The following is a 22458-nucleotide window of genomic DNA, read 5'->3' on the forward strand; positions in this document are numbered from 1 at the left end:
CTCAAGGCACAGTGAGCCACAGTGCCACTTCCAGCTTTTTCTGTCTATGTGGTACTAAGGAATCGAACCCAGGATTGACGCATGCTAGGCAAGCACTGTACCACTAAGCCACATTCCCAGCCCCCATGAGATTCTTATCAATAAACTACTCAGAAAAAGCCAAAAATGGCATTGTGGCTCAAGTGGTCAAACTCTAGCCTGGGCTAGAGTGTACAGGCCCTGAGTTCAAGCCCCAGAACTGACAAAAAAAGAAAAAAAAAAAAGAATGATGTTAGTGTAACCAAAATTTCTTCCAGCACTGCAAGATAAAGCTAGGGATATACATATCAGTGGTGAAACACTTACTTACCATGGATAAAGTCCTGAGTTCCATCCTCAGCACCACCACCAAAAAGAAAGAGAGGAAGGAAGGAAGGAAGGAAGGAAGGAAGGGAGGAAGGAAGGAAGGAAGGAAGGAAGGAAGGAAGGAAGGAAGGAAGGAAGGAAGGAAGGAAGGAAATTAGAAGAAAGCATAGTGGTGGCACACTTTCAATTCCACATTCGTCTCCTCAAGCATTCATCATTTGTTTATGGTGAAAACTTTCAAAATCCTTTCCTCTATCTGGTAGCCAAGACTGGCCTCAAACGCTGGGTCCTTATTGCCAAAAAGTCATATCATAAAATCACGGAGTATGTGGCCCATCCACATTAGGGCTTTTGTTATTATTGTTATTTCTGTTGTTGTTTGTCAGTTGTGGGGCTTGAACTCAGGGCCTGGGCACTGTCCCTGAGCCTCTTTGTGCTCAAGGCTAGCACTCTCACTTGAGCCACAGCACCACTTCCAGTTTTTGAGTGGTTAATTGGAGATAAAATCTCATGGACTTTCCTGCCTGACATGGTTTTGAACCTGTATCCTCAGATCTCAGCCTCTTGAGTAGTGCTAGGATTACAGGTGTGAGCCACCACTTCCATGTGGAAGCACCCAGCTTCCACATTTGTTTTATTGTGTGTACCAGTCCTGGTGCTTAAACTCAGGTCCTGGGGAGTGCCCCTGAGGTTTTTGTTGTTGTTGTTTTATTTTTTGTCGGTCGTGGGGCCTGAACTCCGGGCCCCGGTGCTGTCTGTCAGCTCTTCAGCTCAAGGCTAGCGCCCTACCACTTGAGCCACAGTGCCAGTTCTGGCTTTTTCTGCTTATGTGATAGTGAGGAATGGAACCCAGGGCCTCACACATGTGAAGCCAATCCCTGAGATTTTTGCTTACAGTTGGTATTTAATCACTTGAGCCACAGCTCAAATTTCTGGGGTTTTTTTGCTGGTTAATTTGAGATCAGAGTCTCACAGACTTTTATGCCTGGGCTAGCTTCAAACCCTGATCCTCAGAACTCAGTCTTCTAAGTAGCTAGGACTACAGGTGTGAGCCACTGGCACCTGGATTACTTTATTATTATTATTATTATTACATTATTGTTATTGTTGCTGTTGTTAAGTAGTTGTACAAAGGATTTGCCATTCAACAAAGCAGTTATGACTGCAATATATCTTGATCAATGTCATTATTATTCCCCATCCACAAGTTACTTTTTTTTTTTTTTTCTGTCGGTCGTGGGGCTTGAACTCTGGGCCTGGGCGCTGTCCCTCAGCTCTTCAGCTCAAGGCGAGCGCTCTACCACTTGAGCTATAGCGCCACTTCTGGTTTTCTGGTGGTTTATTGGAGAAAGGAGTCTCACGGTCTCTCCTGCCCGGGCTGGCTTTGAACCGCGATCCTCAGATCTCAGCCTCCTGAGTAGCTAGGATTACAGGCGTGAGCCACCAGCGCCCGGCCACAAGTTACTTTTGTGACATAGTGTGCCGGTACTGGGTCTTGAACTCAAGCTCTCTCAATTTGACTTAGCTTTTTTGCTCAAAGCTGGCACTCTACCATTCAAGCCATACATTCACTTCTGGCATTTTGCTAGTTAGTTGGAAATAGAAATTTCTTGGATTTTTCTTTGAACCAGTACCCTCAGATCTCAACCTCCTAAGCAACTAGGATTACAGGCGTGAACCCCCAGCACCCACCCCAGCAGTCTCTTTCACTCGACATAATGACATTGAAATTCATCCAAATTATTCAGTGCACCAATAGTTTGCTCCCTTTAGTCAGTACTGGAGCTTGAACTCAAGGCCTTAGCCCCCTGCTTGATAAACAGTTCACCACTTGAACCAAACCCTAGCAATGATGTGTGTGTGTGTGTGTGTGTGTGTGTGTGTGTGTGTGTGTGTGTGTGTGTGTGTGCTGGTCTAGGGGCTTAAACTCAGAGATTAGGTGCTGTCCCTGAGCTTTTTTACTCAAGGATATCACTCTATCATTTGAGTCACACCTCTACTTTCAGCTTTTTTGCTGGAGAGTTCATAAGCAATGTAGCTTAAGATAATGATGACTACTATTGTGAAGATTAAAAGGTGTTTGTGACTTTATCTAAGTATAACTAGGCCACAGTATTGTGAACTTTAGGTCATCACATAATCTCAATAAAGAAATATTTGAGAGGGCTGGGAAGGTGGCTCAGTGGTAGAGTGCTTGCCTTGCATGCATGAGACCCTGGGTTCGATTCCTCAGCACCACATAAGAAAAAAGAAAAAAGCCGGAAGTGGCGCTGTGGCTCAAGTGGTAGAGCGCTAGCCTTGAGCTGAAGAGCTGAGGGACAGCGCCCAGGCCCAGAGTTCAGGCCCCATGACCGGACCCCCCCCCCCCAAAAAAAAAGAAATATTTGAGGAAAAAAGAGTCTCATGGACTTTCCTACTTGGCACTTGGGCTGCCTTTGAACTACAATCCTCAAGTCTCAGCCTCCTGAGTAGCTAGGATTACAGGCCAGAGCCATCAATTCCCGACTTGGCAAAGCCATTTTGAAGAGGAATTTGGCAAGTTTCTTGAACTTGTGTTCACAAACTAATGATATGCTCTGGGTCATTTCACTTCTAGGAATCTATTCAAAGAAATAATATGGCCAGTGTGGTGCTGTGGCTCAAGCAGTAGAGTGCTCACCTTGAGCTGAAGAGTGGAGGGACAGCGCACAGGCCCAGACTTCAAGCCCCATAACCATCAAAAAAAAAAAAAAAAGAGAGAGAGAGAGAGAGAGAGAGAGAAATAATATGGCCAAGGGCTGGGAAGGTGGCTTAGTGGTAGAGTGCTTGCCTCACATGCCTGAGTTCCTAGGTTCCATTCCTCAGCACTACATAAGCAGAAAAAAGCCAGAAGTGGAGTTATGGTTCAAGTAGTAGGGCACTAGTCGTGAGCTGAAGAGCAGAGGGATAGCGCCCAGGTCCAGAGTTCACGCCCCACGACCAACAACAACAACAAAATAATAATATGTCCAAGCCAGGAGCCAGTGGCTCACACCTGTAATCCTAACTACTCAGGAGGTTGAGATCTGAGGATTGCAGTTCAAGGCCAGCCCGGGAAGGAAAATTCATGAGACTCTTATCTCCAACTAACCACCAGAAGACTGGAAGTGGTGTGTGACTCAAGTGGTACAGCGCTCACTTTGAGCTGAAGAGTTCAGGGACAGCATCCAGGCCCAGAGTTCAAGCCCCACAACCACAAAAAAAAGAAAGGAAGGAAGGAAGGAAGGAAGAAACAATACATCCACAAAAAACTTACATGTAGATAGGTGTTATTCATGCATATCAAAGACAACGTAGGGACAAAATGTCCATAACTCGAGAATGGGCAAACCAAACTGGGTACAGCCATACAGTGAAGCATTAACAGCAAGAAAAAGGAGTAAAGGCCGTTAGGTCAGTGGTAGAGTACTTACATAGCATGTCAATGCCTTGGTTCCATTGCTGGCACTGGCATGAAAGAAGCCAGATATGAAAGAACAGAGTGTATACTTCCAATTTTATGAAACATCCACAAAGTATAAATCTACAGGAAGTAGATTGGTACAGAGCCCAATTGGTACAGAGCCAGCCATGAGAGAAAACCAAAAGCACTCTATACTTGTTCAAAAAGCTGAAAGCTGAGGATTGCAGTTCAAAACCAATCCAGGCAAGAGAGTCCCTAAGACTCTCATCTCCAATTAACCACTAAAAATCTGAAGGTGGAGCTGTAGTTTAAGTAGTAGAGATATAGCTTTGAGTAAAAAAGCTAAGGGACAGTGCTCAGGCCCTGAGTTCAAGCCCCATTACTGGCATGCAAAAAAAGTGTTTTTGTTGACTCCTGTAAATTATCTAAAGTCTCCCAACTTTGATCTGAGTTATTCTCTGCTACAGTCCCTTTGCAATCATCTGTTGGCAGGAGAAAAGACTGATGAAAAATGACATACTGAAAGCACTCGTCTTCATATCTTCTTTTTTTTTTTCATTTTGCCAGAACAGGGGTTTGAACTCAGGGCCTGGGCACTGTCCCTGAGCTTCTTTTGCTCAATCTCACCACTCTACCACTTGAGCCACAGCACCATTTCCAGCTTTTTCTGTTTATGTGGTACTGAGGAATAAGACCCAGGTTCTCATGCATGCAAGGCAAGCACTCTACCACTGAGCCACATTCCCAACTTAACACAGTCATATCTTAGAACTGTCCTTGCTGCCAACACTGCTGAATCATCTTCCCTCCCCTTGATACTGAAGAAATGTACCAGCACTCTTGGAAGATAGCCTGAGACCAAGGCAAAGTCTGATGCTGACACCCCTGACTAACAGAGGATGTTGGGACCTTGAAACTCCTCAGTCAAAATAAACATTGCTGCTAGGCACCAGTGGCTCACATCTGTAATTCTAGCTACTCAAGAGGCTGCGATCTGAGGATTATGGTTGAAAGCCAACCTGGGCAAGAAAGTCTGTGAGACGCTCCAATAAACCACTCAGAAAGAGTCAAAAGTGGCACTGTGGCTCAAGTGGTAGAACACTGGCTTTGAGCACAAAATGGCTCAGGGAGAGCACCCAGGCCCTGAATTCAAGCCCCAGGCCCCGCAAAAAAAAAAAAAAAAGTGGGCTAGGATTAGGGCTTAGTGGTAGAGCGTTTGCCCTGTATGCATGAAGCCCTGGATTCGATTCCTCAGTTCCACATAGACAGAAAAAGCCAAAAGTGGTACTGTGACTCAAGTGGTAGAGTGCTAGCCTTGAGCAAAAGCAGCTCAGGGACAGTGCCCAGGCTCAGAGTTCAAGCCCCAGGACTGGCAAAAAAAAAGTAGAATTGCTTACCCACCTTGACTCCATATCACCCTGCTCCCATTTGCCCTTCCCTCTCCCATTTCAATCTTTCTGCCTAATATTTAACAAGCCCAATTATAATGGGTGTGCGCCACTTATGCCTGAAGGAGACTTGGTCTCCCTTCCCAGGCCTCACTCCCAAATAAAGCCTGTTGGTCTGGACTCTTTCTTTATCCAGATGACCGGTGACTCAGTTTCCTTACAAAGATAAGACTCAGTGATAATCATTTTGAATGGTAGGCAAACTGTCCTTTTTTTTTTTTTTTTCCAATATTGGGGCTTGAACTAAGGGCCTGGACAGTGTCTCTGCGATTGTTTTGCTCAAGGCTAGCACTCTACCACTTGAGCCACAGTGCCACTTCCAGCTTTTTCTGTGTATACGGTACTGAGGTATCACATGCAGGGCTTCATGCATGCTAGGCAAGCACTCTACCGCTAAGCCACATCCCCAGCCCACTTATTAGTATTATCTTAAAGCAAATAGCCCAAAATTCAGGAGACCAACATATTCTAGTTCTGGTCTAGTAATTTAGAGATAACTTCTGAGGAACTCCCCCAAGGTCAAAGACTGAGATAATGGTCAACCATGCCACATCTGTGACTTGGGGCTATTTTAAATATGCATAGGTTTCTTACCTTCTGTCCCCAATTCTACCTCTTTAACCCATAACCCACCACCCCCAGAGAGAGCTGAGGATGTATTGAAGTTCTGTCTTCCCATGGTTGTCATGTACTACATCTCCTTTTATTTTTGTCAATCATGGGGCTTGAACTTAGGGCCTGGGTGCTGTCCTTGAGCTTTCTAACTCAAGTGTAGCTCTCTACCACTTGAGCCCCACCTCCACTTCCGGCTTTTTTTTTTTTTTTTGTAGTTAATTAGAGATAAGACAGTCACAGACTTTCCTGCTCAGACTGGTTTCAAATCAGATCTCAGCTTCCTGAGTAGTTAGTATTACAGGTGTGTGAGCCACCAGTACCTGGCCCTCAAGTCTCTTTATTTGGCATATAGATGCAAGTAGCAAGACTTAATTTGGGACTTTGTGGCCTAGGATGTAAAAACCCAATTTCAGGGGCTGGGAAGGTGTCTCAGTGGTAGAGTGCTTGCCTTGCATGCATGAGTCCCTGGGTTCAATTCCTCAGCACCACATAAGCAAAAAGAAAAATGTCAGAAGTGGTGCTGTGGCTCAAGTGGTAGAGCGCTAGCCTTGAGCTGAAGAGCTGAGGAACAGCACCCAGGCAGGCCCAGAGTTCAAGCCCCACGACTGGACCCCCCCCCCAAAAAAAAAAACAGTTTCATAATGATGATTTCATGACGATGATATAACTCCATATATTTACTAAAATTGACGCAATGGGTGAATTTTATAATACACAAACTATATCAATGAAAGGTGTGGGGGGGGGGGGGAAGCCAGTCACCGGTGGCTCATGCCTGTAATCCTAGCTACTCACCAGGCTAAGATCTAAGGATCACAGTTCAAAGCCAGCCCCAGGCAGGAAAGTCTTTAAGCCTTTTTTTTTTTCTTTTTTTTGTCGGTTGTGGGGCCTGAATTCTGGACCTTGGTGCTGTCCCTCATCTCTTCAGTTCAAGGCTAGCGCTCTACCACTTGAGCCACAGCACTACTCCGGGCTTTTTCTGCTTATGTGGTGCTGAGGAATTGAACCCAGGGCCTCATGAATTGAACCCAGGGCCTCATGCATGCCAGGCAAGCACTCTACCACTGAGCCACCTTCCCAGCCCCTCTTTGAGACTCTTCTTTTTTAATTTTTTTTGGGTCCGGTCGTGGGGCCTGAACTCTGGGCCTGGGCGCTGTCCCTCAGCTCTTCAGCTCAAGGCTAGCACTCTACCACTTGAGCTACAGGGCCATTTACAGCTTTTTTCTTTTTGCTTATGTGGTGCTGAGGAATCGAACCCAGGGCCTCAGGCATAGCAAGGCAAGCGCTTTACCACTGAGCCATCTTCCCAGCCCCGCTCCTTGAGATTATCTCCAACAAACCACCAGAAAACCGAAAATTGTGCTGTGGCTCAAGTGGTAGAGTGCTCACCTTGAGGTGAAGAGCTGAGGGACAGCGCCCAGGCCCAGAGTTGGAGCCCTACAACCAACAAGAGAGAGAGAGAGAGAGAGAGAGAGAAAGAAAGAGCTGGGCGCTGGTGGCTCACACCTGTAATCCTAGCTACTCAGGAGGCTGAGATCTGAGGATCACAGTTCAAAGCCAGCCCGGGCAGGAAACTCCGTGAGACTCTTATCTACCAGGAAAACCAGAAGTGGCACTGTAGCTCAAGTGGTAGAGCGCTCGCTTTGAGCTGGAGAGCTGAGGGACAGCGCCCAGGCCCAGAGTTCAAGCCCCACGACTGACAAAAAAAAAAAAGAAAAGAAAAAAGAAAGGTGGGGGAGAAAGGAGGGAGAAAGACAGACAGACCCAGGAAAGGCCCACGGGCTTTATTTTGCCCATTATTTTGCCCCTAAAGGCCCAAAAGCAACAGCTACAGTTTGTATCTGGAAGATAATCTCAACTTCCATAATGCACCACAGCTCCTAGGCTACCTCATCATCCACCTAAAACAGTTTCCCTGTGCTAGGGATGAACCCAGGGCCTAGTGCACACCAGCCACATCCTCAGTCCTTTGTTGTTTTTTCCAAATAATAACAATGTCTATTCTAGTGAATGAGCCTGCTGGTGAGAGATTGAAGTCCTAGAACCAGGGAGGCTGAGGTGGAAAGATCTCTTGAACCCAGGAGTACAAGGTTAATCTGGGAAACATAAACAGTCTCCAACCCAAAGAAAAAATTGCCAGGTGCTACGTGGCTCATGCCTGTAATCCTAGCTACCCAGAAGGCTGAGAACTGGAATATCAAGGGTTTTTTTTTGGGGGGGGGGGGCTGGTCCTGGGGCTTGAACTCTGGGCCTGAGTGCTGTCCCTAAGCCTCTTTGTACTCAAGGGAGTGCTCTACCAATTGAGCCAGCGCCACTTCTGGCTTTTTCTAATTAGTTTATTGGAGATACAAATCTCATGGACTTTCTTGCTGACTTTGAACAACCATGGTCCCCAGACCTCAACCTCCTGAGTAGCTAGGATTACAGGTGGGAGCCACCGTCTGGCTTGGAATATCAAAAAAATAAAATAACTTTATTATTGTTGGGAAAATGGAGGCAAAAGGAAAAGGAATAGGCCGGACTTGATCATCAACAGGCGAGGACTGTTTATTGAGCAACAGCGAGGGGCACAGACCTTCCCACCGGTTTGGAGGTTGTGCGGGAGAGTTGGAGCAGGAGCTGGGTTTTCATATGAGGTCTGAGCAAGGAGGCAGGGGTTAATGAAAAAGCCACTAGGTCAAGGGACTCACAATGGGATGTTTACAGCTGGGCTTACATGGATTGCGCAGCTAGCTCATCAAACAAGTTCACACATTCCTGGGATGTGCCTGGGACAATAGGGTGTGGGTCAATCCCTCTATTATTATTATTATTAGCTTATGTGGTACTGAGGAATCAAACCCAGGCCCTTACACATGCTAGGCAAGCACTCTTCCATTGAACTTTATTCCCAGCCGCAGAATATCAAAATTGTTGTTGCTGTTGTTTTGCTAGTCCTGGGGCTTGACCTCAGGGCCTGGGCACAACCCCTGAATCTTTTTGTGTTGAAGCCTTGCAATGTACCACTTTGGGCCGCAGTGGCACTTCTGGTTTTCTAGTTGTTATTTGAAGATAAGAGTTTCACAAACTTTCCTACTCAGCCTCCTGAGTAGCTAAGATTATAGACGTGAGCCATCTGTGCCCAGCACAACTTTTAAATTTTTTTACAACTTTTAATTTTTGTGTACCTGTATTGAGATTTCAACTCAGGGCCTTACTCTCTCACTCAGCTTGAGACTGGCAATCTACCACCTGAGCCATACCTCCAGTTCTTCACTTTGACTTCTTCTGCGTGTTGGCACTGGGGCTTGAGACCAGGGCCTGTGTACTGTTCCTGAGCTTCTTTTGCTCTCTACTACTTGAGCCACAGCACCACTTCTGGATTTTCCGGATTATATAGTACTGAGGAACCGAACCCAGGGCTTCAAGCATGCCATGCAAGCACTCTACCACTAAGCCACATCCTAGCCCTAGACCCATTCTTTCTATGTATCCAAAGATGGTATATGAAAGATTGACTCCCATTCTTTTCCCAGGTTCATGCAGATACCAGGCAATCCACTAAAGATAAATGCAGACTGCCTGACTCCAGCAGGACAATCTATATACCTGGCTGTAAACATTCCAACCAAACATCCCAACCAAAAAGCCCCCCATGTCCCTTGATCTAGTGACTTTTTCATTAATGTTTCCCTCCTTGCTAAGACCTCATAAACATACAGTTTCTGTCCCAGCTCTGACACAGTCTCCAAGCCTGTGGGAAAGCTGTGTCCCTCACTGCTTTATCTCAACAAGCAACCCTCGCCTGTGGAAGATTGAGTCTGGTCCGTTTCCTTCACTTCTCCTCCATTTTCCTAACAAGGCTTCCAGCCTTAAAATGGTGTGTGTGTGTGTGTGTGTGTGTGTGTGTGTGTGTGTGTGTGTGTGTGTGTGTGTGTGTGTGTGTGTGTGTGTGTGTGTGTGTGTGTGTGTGTGCCAGTACTGGGGCTTTAACTCAGGGACTCGGCAAATTACCTTAGCTTTTTCACTCAAGGCTGATGATACTCTACTGCTTGACCCAGAGCTCCATTTTCCTGCTTGTTGTTTTTTCCTGGTTATTTAGACAAGTTAAATGGAGATAAAGTGTCATGGACTTTCCTGCCCTAGATGGCTTAGAATTTTGTTGTTATTGGTGGTGGTTGTAGGACTTGAACTCAGGGCTTGGTGCTATCCCTGAACTCTTTTGCTCTACCACTTTGAGCCACAGCTCCACTTCTGGTTTTCTGGTAGTTAATTGGAAATAATACTCTTAGACTGGGCTGGCTTTGAACCATGATCCTCAGATCTCAGCCTCCTGAGTAGCTAGGATTACAGGAGTGAGCTACTGGCAACCAGCATTTTTTTTTTTTTTTTTTTACTTTTTGTAATAACTTTAGCCTTCCACATGCTGGGATTATATCACCGTGTCCATCTATTACAGCATAAACTTTGACTATAAACTTTGTTTTGTCAGAAGAGTAAAATTATCACAACTTTACTACTGCATTGTATCTAAAAACTGCAAGATGTTCACTCTGAGGTATAGGGTTTGGGGATAACCAGAGTTTCACTCTAGTCCAATCTCAAAGCAACACTGTACTGAGAAACTAGGGAATCTGTAAGAATGGGAGAGGGCAGGTAAGCCCTGTTTGCTACAAAGGCTATGATGCAAGCATCAAGCAAGTTCGGGTGTATTATTTCACTAGCCTATGACGGCAGGCACCTTCTGATCTTGTACAGTATTCGTGAACGAATCTACACTTGGGGGGGCGGGTATTAACCCTCCACTCCTAAACCCCTTCCAGCACAGCCCTGCAAAGGTCTGCTGGCGCTGCGCATGCCCTGAGGCAGTGACCAATTGGAGCCTAGTGCGCAAGCGAGCAGGTGGGACTATGTTATTCCCAAATCCCGGCACTTTTCGGAAAATAACAAGGACCTGGATTCGGTCACTAACCAAAGAGACTACAAAGACCGGCTCTTGAGTCAATTGCGTGCCTTGAGAGCTGATTTAATATGGAGAAACAGAGGATCCGGGGTGTGCTAGTGTGTTGGGTAGGAGAGAGATGGAGGATGGAGGGCTGACCTGAGTGTGAGATCCGCCTGAGGCAGATGGGAGCGGAGAAGGCAGGACAGGGTGTGCCGACGAGCCTGCTTGCAGTTCAGCAACCAGAATTTTCTTCCACCATTTGCCACACTTCTCTTCCCCTCCTCCCCCCAAACAAAATAGTACGTTGCAAGATGGCCACCCTTCCTTAGTGGTCCTATCCAGACGAATTGATCCACTGTGCCTCCCTCCCCATAACTATCATGGTTCATCCCAGGCCCCGATTTCCACCCCCTCCCAGGACACCCCAATCCAGTCTGCGGATCCTCTCTCCTTCCTTTCTCTACCACTCTGAGCTTCCCAGATAGTCCACCGCTAGAGGGCCCCTCACCCACCCACTCCCACCAGGACTGTTGGCTCCTATCCTGTGAGCCCTGATTGCCTCAATTGTGGGAGGAACCTGGCCCCTGAGCACGTGTGTGTGTGTGTGTGTGTGTGTGTGTGTGTGTGTGTGTGTGTGTGTGTGTGTGTGTGTGTGTGTGTGTGTCTGTCTGTCTCTGTGTCTGGTATAGTTATGAAGCTTGAACTCAGGTGTGTGTGTGTCTGTCTGTCTGTCTGTCTGTCTATCTCTGTCTGGTGTAGGAACCTGGCCCCTGAGCACGGGTGTGTGTGTGTGTGTGTGTGTCTGTCTCTGTGTCTGGTGTAGTTATGAAGCTTGAACTCAGGTGTGTGTGTGTGTGTCTGTCTGTCTGTCTATCTCTGTGTCTGGTGTAGTTATGAGGCTTGAACTCAGGTTTTGGGCACTGCCCGAGCTTTTTTGCTCAAAGCTAGTCTTCTACCACCTTAACCTCAGCTCCACATCCGGCTTTTTGGTGGTTAATTGCAGACGAGCTGGCTTCTACCATTATCCTCAGATCTCAGCTTCCTGAGTGGTTAGGATTACAGGCATGAGCCACTGGCACCCAGCCTGAGCACCTTCACCACCACACCCTCCCCACCCCCACCCCCCATGGGCCTATACATTGTCCCTGAGCTTTTGTGCCCTTTTTTTGCTCTTTTTGTTCCTTTGAGGGTAGGGCTGGGGCTTGAACTCAGGGCCTGGACACTGTCCCTGAACTGTTTTGCTCAAGGCTAGCACTCTAACACTTTAAGCCTCAATTCTGGTTTTCTGGTGGTTAATTTGGAGTTGAGGCTCACAGACTTTCCTACCCTGACTGGCTTTGAACCTCGGTCCTCAGATCTCAGTATGCTGAGTAGCTAGGATTACAACACCCAGCTTCTGAACACTATTAACTTGCTTTTCTTTCCCTCATCATGTGTCTGTATTTTTTGAGACAAAGTCTCACTATTTCACCTAAGCTGATTGAGAACTCTATCCTCCTGACTTAACCTCCCAAATTTTGGGACTGCTAATGTGAACCAGCATGCCCAGTATCTCAGCATGCCCAGTATCTCAGTTCAGGCTTGACCTACAATAGTTAGAGCCTGTATATACATAAGCGTCCTCTGCTGTGAATCATGTAGAGAGGATCCCAGTGTGGGAGATGCCCCAGGACTTGTTATCGATTTAAGAGATTAGGGTGTGGCCATCAGGAACTCCAAGGCTCACTCTTCTCAGAATACTGGTGTTCTCTAGTATCTGGAGGATTAGCTGCAGACCTCTCACATCTTCAGATATCAAAGCCCTTCAATGCTAAGTACTTTAAATAAATGGGTTAATAATAAGTAAAATGGGTTAAATAAATAAAATGGGTTAGCTAGGAATGTGGTAGCTGGGAATGTGGCTTAGTGGTAGAGTGCTTGCTTAGCATGTCCTGGATTTGATTCCTCTGTACTTCATAAATAGAAAAAGCCGGAAGTGGTGCTGTGGCAAGTGGTAGAGTGCTAGCCTTGAGCAAAAGATGCTCCGGGATAGTGCCCAGGCCATGAGTTTAAGCCCCAGGACTGGCAAAAAAAAAAAAAAAAATGGGGTGGAATTTGCATATACCCTCTATACCTCCTTCAGTATACTTGAAATCCTTTCTAGGTTACTTAAAAGTTAACACAATGTGAAATTAAGTAAATAGTTGTCACATTGTAATGCCTAGGGAATCTGGAACTATAGTCTGCACTTGTTGCTGAGTGTCGCTAGAAGTGTGGCTTACTGGTACCTATCATCAGGAAGGCCTGACATTAAACTCCTAATACCAACAAAAAAAGAAAAGGTTTAATGCATGCCTGTAATCCTAGCTACTCTGGAAACAGATCTGAGGGTTATAATTCAAAGCCTGCTGGGGCAAGAAAGTCTGTGAAACTCTTTTTTTCTTGGTTGTAGGACTTGAACTCAGAAGTTGGACATTGTTCCTAAGCTCTTTTGCTGAAGGCTAGTGCTCTACCGCTTTGAGCCACAGCTCCACTTCTGTTTGTTTCAGTGATTAATTGGAGATACAGTCTCTCAGGATTCTGGCATCAGTGGCTCAAGACTGTAATCTTAGCTACTTAGGAGGCTGAGATCTGAGGATCAGGTTTCTTTTTGTTGTTGTTCTTTTTTTATTGTGAAAATACTGTACAGAGGGGTTACAATTACATGGGCAAGATAATGAATACATTTATTGCCCATGTAATTGTAACCCCTTTGTTTCCCCTTCCCATCCCTTCCCATCTCCCACCCCTCCCACCCCTTCTACTCCCCCTCACCCCCCCACCCCCCCCACCCTGGCCAAAGTTGTAAAGCTCGTTTTTTGAGGATCATGTTTCAAAGCCAGCCTGGGCAGGAAAGTCTGTGAGACTCTTATCTCCAGAAAACCAGAAGTGGTGCTGTGGCTCAAGTGGTAGAGCACTAGATATGAGCTGAAGAGCTGTGGGACAGCACCTCAAGCCTCACGACCACTAAAAAAATAACAACAACTAATTGACAGTGCCCACGTCTTGGATACAAGCTTCAGCACTGGTGCATGTGCACATTTATGTTTGTGCGTGCACACACACAGAGAAAGAAAATCTCTGTATGTTTAGTACAAAGGCTTTTTTTTTTCCATTTTATCTTTCATACAATTTAAATCCTTGGCTGAACCCACAGCTATAGAAGGCTAACTAAAGTAATAAGCACAAGCTGTAAACAGGAACAGTTCACCATCTGGTGACTCCTGAGGAAAGAAAGGGATAGAGGAGAAGGCGTTGGATATGTTACTGGTTATATCCTTGGCTCTGGGGGATTCCAGGTATTCACTACATTTCTAAGAAGTAAACATTGTTTCTAGTTTGAGGAAGTATTTCTAGTTGTGAGGAAGTGACTGGACTAGACTTGTTCTCTTGAAGGATGCTGGCACTGTTTTTTAAGTGGATCTGAATGCCCTGGAGAGCAACCTGGCCCTGAGGTCATCTATTCACCGTACAGTAAAGTAAAATGCTGAAACCCAATCACTGAGGAAACCAGAAAATAAAATAAACCAAGCTGTGTGGCTTCTCTGTTTCTCACCAACTGAGTTACCTTACACAATGCCTGTAATCCTAGCTACTCAGGAGGCTGAGATATGAGGATCACAGTTCACAGCCAGCCCAGGCAGGAAAGTGCTAGCCTTGAGCAAAAGAGCTCAGGGACAGTACTCCAGTACTGAGTTCAAACCCCACAACTGACAATAATAATAATAAAACAGACCAGGGCTGGGAATGTGGCTTAGTGGTAAAGTGCTTGCCTAGCATGCATGAAACCCTGGGTTCCATTCCTTAGTACCACATAGACCAAAAAGACCAGAAGTGGCACTGTGGCTTAAGGGGTAGAGTCCTAGCCTTGAGCAAAAAAAGCTCAGGAACAGTGCCCAGGCCCTGAGATCAAGCCTCAGGACTGGCAAAAAAAAAAAAAAAAGACCAGATATGTTATTGCGGCAATCCACAGAAGGATCAGTGATGTGAGCAGCATGAAGTAAGAATATGAGGCCTCACATACGTCTTTGTTCCAGGATGGAACAGGAAAGTTTTGCCCCAGGAAAGTTTTGCTCCAGAAGAATGCTTACCCGTTAGTGCCCCTAGATGGTTTGTTTTGCCTAACTTTGGTAGGCTTGGTTCCCATCCCAACCATGTGGTTTTTGCCTTTAAAAGCTTTGTGCCAGGGGCTGGGAAGGTAGTTCAGTGGTAGAGTGCTTGCCTCACATGCATGAGGCCCTGGGTTCGATTTCTCAGCACCACATAAAAAGAAAGTAGAAGTGGTGCTATGGCTCAAAGTGGCAGAGCTCTAGTCTTGAGCAAAAATGCTCAGGGACAGCACCTAGGCTCTGAGTTCAAGCCCCACAACTGACAAAAAAAAAAAAAAAAGACTCCCAGCCAGGGGCTGGTGGCTCACGCTTGTAATCCTAGCTACTCAGGAAGCTGAGATCTGAGGATCACGGTTCAAAGCCAGCCCAGGCAGGAAAGTCTGTGAGACTCTTATCTCCAATAAACCATTAGAAAACCAAAAGTGGCGCTGTGGCTTAAGCGGTAGAGTGCTAGCCTTGAGCTGAAGAGCTGAGGGACAGCTCCCAGGCCCAGAGTTCAAGCCCTACGACCAACAAAAAAGAAAAAAAAGACTCCCAATTGGACATCTCAAAATATGACTTTTCTGTATCTCAGGAACGAATTTCACACAGTTTGCTTTTGTGCCAGTCCTGGGGCTTGAACTCAGAGCCTGGGCCTGGACCCTGAGCTTTTGTGCTCAAGAGTAGTGGGGCTAGGAAGGTGGCTCAGTGGTAGAGTGCTTGCCTCACATGTATGTGGCCCTGGGTTCTATTCCTCAGCACCACATAAGCAGAAAAAGCTGGAAGTGGGGCTGATGCTCACGTGGTAGAGCACTAGTCTACAGCTGAAGAGCTGAGGGACAGCGCCCAGGCCCAGAGATCAGGCCCCAGGACAGACAAAAAAAAAAAAAAAGAGTAGCTCATGCCTGTAATCCTAGTTACTCAGGAGGCTGAGATATGAGGATCACAGTTCAAAGCCAGCCCAAGCAGGAAAGTCCATGAGACTCTCATCTCCAATTAATCACCAGAAAACAAGAGCCACCTCTTGTGGCTCAAGTGGAAGAGTATTATCCTTGCCTAGGCCCAGAGTTCAAGCCCCACAACTGAGAAGAAAAAAAAATCACTTTACCACTTCAATCACAGGTCCACTTATGGCCTTTTGTGGGGGAGGGGGAGTGGTCAGGATGTGTGTGCTTAATTGGAGATAAAAGCCACAGGGCCACTTCTGACTTTTCCTGCTTATGTGGTGCTGAGGAATCAAACCCAGGGCTTCATGCATGCTAAGCAAGCACTCTACCACTGAGCCACATTTACATCTCATCCCTGAGGTTCTTTTGCTCTAGGTTAGCACTCTACCACTTAAGACATAGTGCCACTTCTGTGTTTTTTCTGTTTATGTGGTACTGAGGAATCAAACTCAGGACTTCATGTATGCTAGGAACCACTTTACCACTGAGCCACCTTCCCAGCCCCTATACCCTTGAATTCTTTTGAGTTTTTTGTTTGTTTGTTTTTGTTTTTGTCAGTTGTGGGGCTTGAACTCTGGGCCTGGGCACTATCCCTCAGCTCTTCAGCTCAAGGCTAGCACTCTACCACTTGAGCCACAGTGCCACTTCTTGCTTTTTCTGTTTATGTGGTGCTGGGGAATCAAACCCAGGGCCTCATGCATGCAAGGCAAGCACTCTACCACTGAGCCACCTTCCCAGCCCCTCAAGATTAAACTTACAAAACATAAAACTCAAAAGTGGCTGGGAAGGTAGCTCAGTGGTAGAGTGCTTGCCTTGCAAGCATGAGGCCCTAGAGTTAAGGCCCCACGAGCAACAAAAAAATTAATCTTGAACATCAAGGATATAGTCTCTAGTAGGGCTGGGCACCGGTGGCTCACGCCTGTAATCCTAGCTACTCAGGAGGCTGAGATCTGAGGATCAAGGTTCAAAGCCATCCTGGGCAGGAAAGACAGTGAGACTCCTATCTCCAATAAACCACCAGAAAACCGGAAGTGGCGCTGTAGCTCAAGTGGTAGAGTGCTAGCCTTGAGCTGAAGAGCTGAGGGACAGCGCCTAGGCCCAGAGTTCAAGCTCCATGACCAGCAAAAAAAAAGTATCTAGCAGGGAACCCTGTGGTTCACGCCTGTAATCCTAGCTACTCAGGAGGCTAAAATATGAGGATCTAGGTCAGAAGCCTGTTAGGGCAGGAAAGTCTGAGATTCTTATCTCCAATAAATCACTCAAAAGGCAGAAGTAGAGCTGTGGCTGAACTGGTGAAGAGCTAGCCTTGAGCTAGGAAGCTCAGGGACCACACCTAGGCCCTGAGTTCAAGCCCTAGGATTGGCTCGCGCATACACACACACACACACACACACACACACACACACACAACACACACACACACATACACACACACACACCCCACACTAATTCACGTTTAGCTGAGCACTAGTGGCTCATGCCTGTAATCCTAACTACTTAGGAGGCTGAGGGGCTGGGAAGGTGGCTCAGTGGTAGAGCGCATGCCTTGCATGCCAGAGGCCCTGGGTTCGATTCCTCAGCACCACATAAGCAAAAAGAAAAAAGCCAGAAGTGACGCTGTGGCTCAAGAGCGCTAGCCTTGAGCTGAAGAGCTGAGGGACAGCTCCCAGGCCCAAAGTTCAGGCCCTATGACCGGACCCAAAAAAAACAAAAAAAAAAAAACTACTTAGGGGGCTGAGACCTGAGAATCACGTTTTGAAGTCAGTTTGCACAGGAAAATCTGGGAGACTTTTAGCTCCAATTAGCCAGCAGAAAGCCAGAAGTGGAGCTGTGGCTTAAGTGGTAGAACAAAAAGCTTAAGGAAAGCATGTAAGCCCAGGAATTCAAGCCCTAGGACTTGCACACACAAAAATACTCAGCATTTGGGGAGTAAAAACCAGCCAGACATGTGGATTGTTTACTTGGTGCCAAATGTCATCCTCTTGGTCCACAAAGATTGCTTTTGGTTGATTGTGGGGCCTGAACTCTGGGCCTGGTTGCTGTCCCTGAGCTCCTCAGTTCAAGGGTAGCGCTCTACCACTAGAGCCACAGCGCCACTTCTGGCTTTTTCTGCTTATGTGGTGCTGAGGAATCGAACCCAGGCCCTCATGCATGCAAAGCAAACACTCTACCACTGAGCCATCTACCACTGAGCCATCTCCCAGACCCACAAAGAATTTTTTTTTTTTTTTTGTCGGCCATGGGGCTTGAACTCTGGGCCTGGGCGCTGTCCCTCAGCTCTTCAGCTCAAGGCGAGCGCTCTACCACTTGAGCTACAACGCCACTTCTGGTTTTCTGGTGGTTTATTGGAGATAAGAGTCTCACGGTCTCTCCTGCCCGGGCTGGCTTTGAACCGCGATCCTCAGATCTCAGCCTCCTGAGTAGCTAGGATTACAGGCGTGAGCCACCAGCGCCCGGCTCCACAAAGAATTTTTTTGGAGGGGAAGATTGGACTCAAGTCCAGCTCATGAAGCAAAATAACAAACCAGTTCAACCTTTAACTCCCAGCTAGTCTAAGATTAGGCCTGAGGATACTTACCTCAGCCAAAACAGAGATGCTAGAGTGCTTGAATTCATTTTGCTATCCTGCATGTGTTTGCACCTAACACCATCAATATTCAGATAGAATTGTGATACTGAATGCCAAATTCCTATAGGCTTTGCTTTTTATGAGGTTGAACTGAAATACAACATTAATGAAGGCTTTGGACAATGTATTATGGTCCCTTGATGATCAAACCATTTCAGGCATTCCCACACATGAGGATCACATGGAATCATTGAAAGCAGGCCAGCCCAAGGCCAAAATAGAAAATAAGCAAACCAGCCAGGTACCTATAATCCCTAAAAACTAAGGAGACTAAGGTCTGAGGATCAGAGTTCAAAGCAAGCCAAGTCAGAAAAGTCTGTGAGACTCTCATCTCCAATTAACCACACACAAAAAAGCCAGAAGTAGAGCTCTTACTCAAGTGATAGAGTGCTAGCTTTGAGTGAAAAAGCTCAGTGATAGCATGTCCATCTTTAAGCTCAAGCCCCAGGACTGACACAAAAAAAGTAAGAAAATCTTTAAAGATAACCAATACAACAAAAGCTCATAGAGGGAAATACTACCACAATTTTTTTTTTATTTATTCTTTAGATTTTAACCTTGTAAGTTAAAGTGCTTTATTTGATGGTGATAAAAGCTATTGTTCCCTTTCCATGGTTTGGGGGTTTGTTAAGGGAATGAAAAAGCCAGGCAATATAGTGGCTCACACCTGTAATCCTAGCTGCTTAGGAGGCTGAGATCTGATGATCATGGATCTATCAAAGCTAGCAGAAAATCTGTGACTCTTTTTTTTTTTTTTGGTCTGTTGTGGGGCTTGAACTCTGGGTCTTAGAGCTGTCCCTAAGCTCTTTTGCTCAAGGCTAGCACTCTACCACTTTGAGCCATAGTGCCACTTTTGGTTTCTGAGTGGTTAATTGGAGAGTAGATAAGAGTCTCACAGGAACTTTTCTGCCTGGGCTGGCTTTGAACCGTGATCCAGCAGATCTCAGTCTCCTGAGTAGCTAGGATTACAGGCATGAGCCACTGGCTCCTGGCTTTATAAGACTTATCTCCAATTAACCAGCAAAAGCTGCAAATGAAGGTGTGGTTCAAGTGGTAGAGCACCAGTCTTGAGCAAAAAAGTCAAGTGAAAGCACGAGGACCTGAGTTCAAACCCCAGTACTGGCTCAAAAATTAAAAAACAAATCAAGAGGAGGGGGGAGGGAGGAGTTGGGGAGGGGGGCAGAATGGTAGGGAAAAAACAAAGGAGGGAGTAACAACGTTCCATAGGAAATATACTCATTACCTTACTCATGTAACTGTAACCCCTCTGTACAGTATCTTTTTTTTTTTTTTTTGTCAGTCATGGGCCTGAACTCTGAGCCTGGGCGCTGTCCCACAGCTCTTCAGCTCAAGGCTAGCGCTCGACCACTTGAGCTATAGCACCACTTCCAGCTTTTTCTGCTTATGTGGTGCTGAGGAATCAAACCCAGGGCCTCATCCATGCAAGGCAAGCACTCTACCACTGAGCCACCTTCCCAGCCCCAACTGTACAGTATCTTTACAATAAAAAATATATATTAAAAATCAAGATATAGGCTGGGAAGGTGGCTCAGTGGTAGAGTGCTTGCCTAGGAGTTCGATTTCTCAGCACCACATAAGCAGAAAAAGCCAGAAGTGGTGCTGTGGCTCAAGTGGTACAGCACTAGCCTTGAGCTGAAGAGCTGAGGGACAATGCCCAGGCCCAGAGTTCAGGCCCCACAACCGGCAAAAAAAAAAAAAAAAAAAAATCAAGATATATATGTACATAATTTTATTTTTTTCAGTGCTGGGGATATTACCCAGGATCTTGCACATACTAAGCAAATGTTCTACTTTCAGCCACACCTCAGCTTGTAATGGCATTTTTTTTTCCTTTTATGCCATTCATGGGGCTTGAACTCAGGGCCTGGGCACTGTCCCTAGGCTTCTTTTGTTCAAGGCTAGCACTCTACCACTTGAGCTACAGTGCCACTTTCTGTTTATGTGGTACTAAGGAATCGAACCCAGGGCTTCATGCATGCTAGGCAAGCACTCTACCACTGAGCCACATTCCCAGCACCCCTGAACTTTTTTTCCCCCTCAAGGTTAGAGCATTATCAGTAGAACCACAGATCCATGTCAGCTTTTTTTGGAAGTTAATTGGAGACAAGAACTTCATGAGTCTAGTTGCTGGTGGCTCATGTCTGTAATCCTAGTTACTCAGGAAGCTGAGATCTAAGGATTGCAGTTTAAAGCCAGCCTGGGCAGAAAAGTCCATGAAATGCTTATCTTCAATTAACCACCCAAAAGTGCTGCCATGGCTCAAAGTGGTAGAGCACTAACCTTGAGCAAAAAGAGTTCAGTGACAGCACCCAGGCCCTGAGTTCAAGACCCATGACTGACAAAAAAAGAGTGTCATAGACTTCCTTGCCCAGGCTGGCTTCAAACCACAATCCTCAGATCTCATTAGCAGCTGGGATTGCAGGTATGAGCCACCAGTGCCCAGCTGCAATGGCTTTTAAGTTGGATTTGTCCTAATCAACAGGCTGGAAGGTGCTCCAGGCTTTGAAGTTGTCAATAATCCAGTGCCCAGTGAGCTAGGGCTGCTATAAACCAATTTGAGAAGGGAAAGTAGGAAGAAGTTGGAGTTACTATTGCAGAAAGGGCTCAGCACCTGTGTTCAGGAGAGAGGGTTTGATCTGGGAGGGGGCTGCAAAGGGGCATCCACACAAGCCTGATGAGTCCATCAGAGATGTACCTTCATTGCTGTCCCTTCATATACCTACATGGCCTACCTCAACCGAGGGCCATGTGGGTGGCCAATGAATGAGCTAGCATTCATTTAGGGAAGCAGTCTGGCACTATGTGGAAAAGCCAAAGCTATGCAAACCCTGCAGCACTGCTCCTGACAGAAAGAACCAGAAACACCTCTTTTTTTTTCCTTTGCCAGTCCTGGGGCTTGAACTTCAGTCTAGGCACTGAGCTTCTTTCACTTAAGGCTAGCACTCTACTACTTGAGCCACAACCCCAGCCCCAGCAGGAACATCTCCTAAACTGTCAACAGAAGAGTATACCTAAGCTACATGCTCATCTATACAATGAATGGACAGCTACTGCAACAGGTAGATATGACAATCTGTATAGAAGGAAAGAGAGCATGAACAGAAGAACTAGAGTGTGTGCTCCACACCCTGCCTGCCAGACTAGCAAGCCAAGGCACTCCACTGGCTTGCTGAGTGCTACTGGGATCATCATTTAACTCTCCCAAAACTCAATTTTCTCATCTGTAAAATGAGTTAGTATCTATTCCGCTAGCTGTTATTAATTTAAAGAATTTTCAGTATTAAGGGGACAGAAGCGAATGTGGTACGGGTGTTAAGTTCTACATGAATGTTGAGCTCAAAATAGAGTGTTACAACACATACTTAGCATGTCATGGCCCTGGGTTCCATTCCCATCACACCCCCCCCCCAAATTAAAATATCAAATTAGAGAGCCAGGCACTGGTGGCTCACACCTGTAATTCCATCTACTCAGGAGGCTGAGATCTGAGGATCTCTTCTTGAGGCAGACAAATCCATAAAACTCTTATCTTCAATTAACCAGCAAAATGGTAGAAATGGAGGTATGGCTCAAGTGGTAGAGTACCAGTCTTGCTGTGCTTAAAAAAAGGCCAGGAGCTGGGAATGTGGCTTAATGGTTGGTAGAGTGCTTGCCTGGTATGCATGAAGCACTGAATTTAATTCCTCAGTAACACATAAACAGAAAAAACTGGAAGTGGCACTGTGGTCAAGTGGTAGAGTGCTAGCTTGAGCAAAAGAAGCTCAGAGACAGTGCCTAAGTCCTGAGATCAAGCCCCAGGACTGGCCAAAAATACTCAAAAACAAAACAGTAAAGAGTGTAAGGCCCTGAGTTCAAGCTCCAGTACACACACACACACACACACACACACACACACACACACACACACACACACACACGATCCAAGTAGAATGCTAGGTGGGAAAAATCTTTCCAAAACTAATGAAAAGTAATCAATATATGGTTCTGATATCCATATATGTT

The sequence above is a fragment of the Dipodomys spectabilis genome, unplaced genomic scaffold, assembly GCF_019054845.1.
Source record: "Dipodomys spectabilis isolate Male_0828 unplaced genomic scaffold, ASM1905484v1 ptg000492l, whole genome shotgun sequence".
Classification (NCBI taxonomy): Eukaryota; Metazoa; Chordata; class Mammalia; order Rodentia; family Heteromyidae; genus Dipodomys; species Dipodomys spectabilis.